The sequence below is a fragment of the Cyprinodon variegatus genome, unplaced genomic scaffold, assembly GCF_000732505.1.
Source record: "Cyprinodon variegatus isolate N-32 unplaced genomic scaffold, C_variegatus-1.0 Scaffold764, whole genome shotgun sequence".
NCBI classification, from domain to species: domain Eukaryota; kingdom Metazoa; phylum Chordata; class Actinopteri; order Cyprinodontiformes; family Cyprinodontidae; genus Cyprinodon; species Cyprinodon variegatus.
In genome coordinates this window covers 58,368-62,216 of record NW_015151217.1, presented here as the reverse complement: position 1 = coordinate 62,216, position 3,849 = coordinate 58,368, and positions in this window count along the sequence as shown.

Sequence of the window (3,849 nt, the reverse complement as noted above, 5' to 3'; positions counted from 1 at the left end):
TCGCCGATACCGATACCACCATTTTAGGGCAGTATCGGGGCCCCGTCCGATACTGGTATCGGTGCAACACTAGTTAGAACACAGAGCCTGGAATCCAGAGGTTCTGAGTTTGAGGCCCACTCCCACAGACTGCCACTTTGGGTCCCTGAGCAAAAGACCCTTAACCCCTCACCACTCCCCAGGTACTGCTGGAAGCCCACTGCTGATGGCTTAAATGTGGAGAGTTAATTTTGTTGCTCTTTACTTGTGATAGTGTAATGACAACAAAAGCTGAAAAAAGAGTGTAGGATGTGGGGATCGAACCAGGTACTTACACACTACTCTAACCCACTAGACCAATACCCCCCCCTACATGTTACTAGACCTTGACAGTATTTGTTCATGCTGAAAGATGGAATGGTGCAGTCCCTTTACATCTGTGCCAAGTAAGCTTGGAGAGGATGCTGAGGTTTGTTGTTCGCTGCCTCTCCAGCAATATTGTTTTTAACATTATTTTTAACGTTGTAAAATTTACAGTTTTACAGAGTTATACAGTTTGAGTACTTGAGAGATGCAAGTTCCCAGTTCTATTCTAACGTTATCAACAACAGCCCTGGCAACTCAAAGCAAATTTTCTCAACCATAAATTATATCCTCAACATGCAAACTCCCTCTCATACTTCTTAACATCTGTAGTTGACCCTGAAGGCAGAACTACAGACCTATCTTCAAACTTCTGTTCCATTCAAAGGTGCTGAAAAAAGTTGTTGCTGTTTAGCTTCAGGACCATCTGAAACAACACAAACTGTTTGAGAAATTTCAATCTGGTTTCCACAGGGCCACAGCACAGAAACAGCCCTGTTTAGGGTCACAAATGATCTGTTGATGACAGCAGACGCTGGTTCCCCATCTTTTTTCATCCTCCTGGACTAGACTGCAGCATTTGACACCATGGATCACAACTTCATCGTTTAATCTCCACTATCAGTGTCTCCGAGTCTGTCTATGACTGGTTTTCATCTTACCTCACTGGAAGTATGTCGCCTTGGGAAAGGCCTTAATCACTGCCTCAATGCTCAGTGCTCAGTCCTACCTTGTTTATTTTGTACAGGCTCCCCCTTGGCTATCAGCTGGCATGGGATTTCATTCCATTGCTATGCTAATGACGCTCAGCTCTACCTGAGGAAAAACCCAACTCCCTCTGCTACCCTGCCATCATCAACTTTGAGCACCTGCCTGGAGGAGGTAAAGGCATGTCTTCAGCTAAACAGCTCTAAGACTGAAAGCCATCTTAGTCGGCACTCCACACCAGGTTCGGTCATCTGACTGCAGAACTTTAAAATGGTCTCCACCTAGAAGCTAGGTTTACTAACTCCACCTAGGAGCCAGGACACGATCAGGACAAGACAAACATTAAACCCTCTCAATCCACTGGACGAGGACATGAACCTTCAAAATAGATCAAACTAACAAAAAAATGTCCAATAAACAATGATCTGGCCCCCATAGCTGGGCTAAGCTAAACATGAAGCGGCAAGCGCAGGTGGATAGGATGAGTGATAATTAGAGACCGGGCAAAGTTTGGCAGCTGAGTGAAATGACTGAGGTCAGAAATATAAATTCCCAACTGGCTGGGAACAGTATTTGTTAGTATTATAACCACGAAGAGTGAAAGCATGTTGCAGTACATGTATGTACTGCAACACATAACTGAGGTCAGCTATCAGGGCAGATCATGACAGATGAGGGTGCACCAACAGGACCACATCACCCCCAAAATAAATTCACTTCACCAGCTTCCTGTCCCACTCAGAATTGAGTATAAGGTCTCCCTCCTTACCCACCAGTGCATCCATGGTGGAGCCCCACCGTACCTCAAGGAACCAGCCAATCTACTTCAACATATCTGCTGAAACCACCAAGGATGAAGCTCCATACAATAAGGCAGGGGTCTGCAAGCTTTCATATCCAAAGAGCCATTTTTCCCGGGGTCCGACCAAGTAAAAGTTGTTTGGAGACACAAGGTATGACTTTAAAAAAAAACAATATATTCTTTTTTGTTGTTATTATCTGGTATAGGAAATTAGTCGTCATCTTAAACAACAACTTAAACACAACAGTGTTTGAATTTTTAGCTTTCAAAATAGTATTAAAACACATAAATTCGAAGCTAATTAAAAGAAAAAATGGCTCTAAAACATATTTCCGGTTCTTTTAATTTCATCCTTATCCATCGTATAAAAACCATTAAAGCTTTTAAGACTGGTATTTATTTCATAGTGCATTATTTAGTTCTTTTTATACGTTTCAGCCACTATTAAGAGCCGCTGCAGAGGGTCCAAAGAGCCACATGTGGCTCCGGAGCCGTAGGTTGCAGACCCCTGCAATAAGGGAATGGGCTTTCTGCTCAGATAACCCCAGTTTGTGGAATTCTCTCCCGGACCATATGAAGACTCCACCGACTGTGGATGCTTTTAAACGTGGTCTTAAAAACCACCTTTTTAGGAGAGCTTTTAATTGAAGTCTTGCCCTTTTACTTATTGTCTTTGTTTATTACAAACCCAATGTATTAATATTATTACAATAATCTCCTACACAGAGATCATGATCATCACTGACCAGCAAATCTCAAAACAAGTAGAAAAATATGAGACTGCATTTGGTTACAAGGATAAAAAAAATCCAAGTCGGTCTAAGTGGTAGCAATGAGGTAGTTTTATCAGAAGGTTTTACACATAGTATCTTCTTATCCAGCTGTAATGCATTTCTTTCACAGGTTTTTTGTGAATCCCCTTGAGATTTACATCACTACCTACCGCTACCTCTTATCGCTTTGTTTGTTTCATATCCTTTCTCCATCATGGGGTTAAAAACATCAAACTCCCTCAAGAGTCATTTGATGATAACAACCCTTGGTTTACCAAGTAGTCCAATCCATGCTTTTTCCCGCTTCATTTTGCATTTGTTTTTGTTTTTTTTTTTTCGTTTAAGAGTATTTTTCCCCTAATTCCAATATGCCACAAAATACTCAACCATTGGCAGCTGTGTAATTTTACATAACATATCTGTAGGAAAACAAAACACAAGTAAAGAACAATTGGGATTCTGTGAGCATGTTGCAGCTACAGAAGGAAGAAGTATTGATGGATGATTTGGGCACCAGGCACAGCAAAGATGCTGTGTTCTGTTATGCTTTTGCAACACGGTTTATGTTTGGTGTAAAATATAGTCTGTCTGTGGGGACACTAGAAGACTGCTCTGGACAACAGATAGTGACAATCTGAGGGCCTGAAGAACTTTTGCAGAATAAAAGAAATCATCAAGGTATTTTGTGGTGGCCAGATATTTGATGACAATTATACTACAGTATGATTAGGACGTAATCATTTAGAAACTACAATTTAGTTGTTTTAATAATAAAACTGTCAATGTCCATCAGAAGCAACTAATTCAAAACAGGCCTTGAGATGGATTTTCTCCAAAACATTTGGGGTGTGCTTTAGAGTGTCTCTCCGCTTTTCCTAAAGGGTGTAAGTGGAGGCATAGCTGCAGATTAAGCTCATCTGGACTCATTTGAATAAGCTTCGGAAGGAGCAATTGTCAACCAGACAGATGCAAGATCATTTCCTGTGGTATTTACATGGCATTGCATTGCTTTCATATGCTATCTGCAAGCATTTTTTTCTTTTTTCTGGATTCCAGGAATATTATGTTATTGTTGTGGTTCTGTTGATTCTGTCTGTTTGGAGTTAATGAAAATTTATTTTTGTATATTAGACAAATACAATTGGCTATTTAAAAAGTAAACCATCCTGGGAGTTAAAATATAATACTAGCAAAACAATTTAGCTAAAATAAGGCAATTTCGGG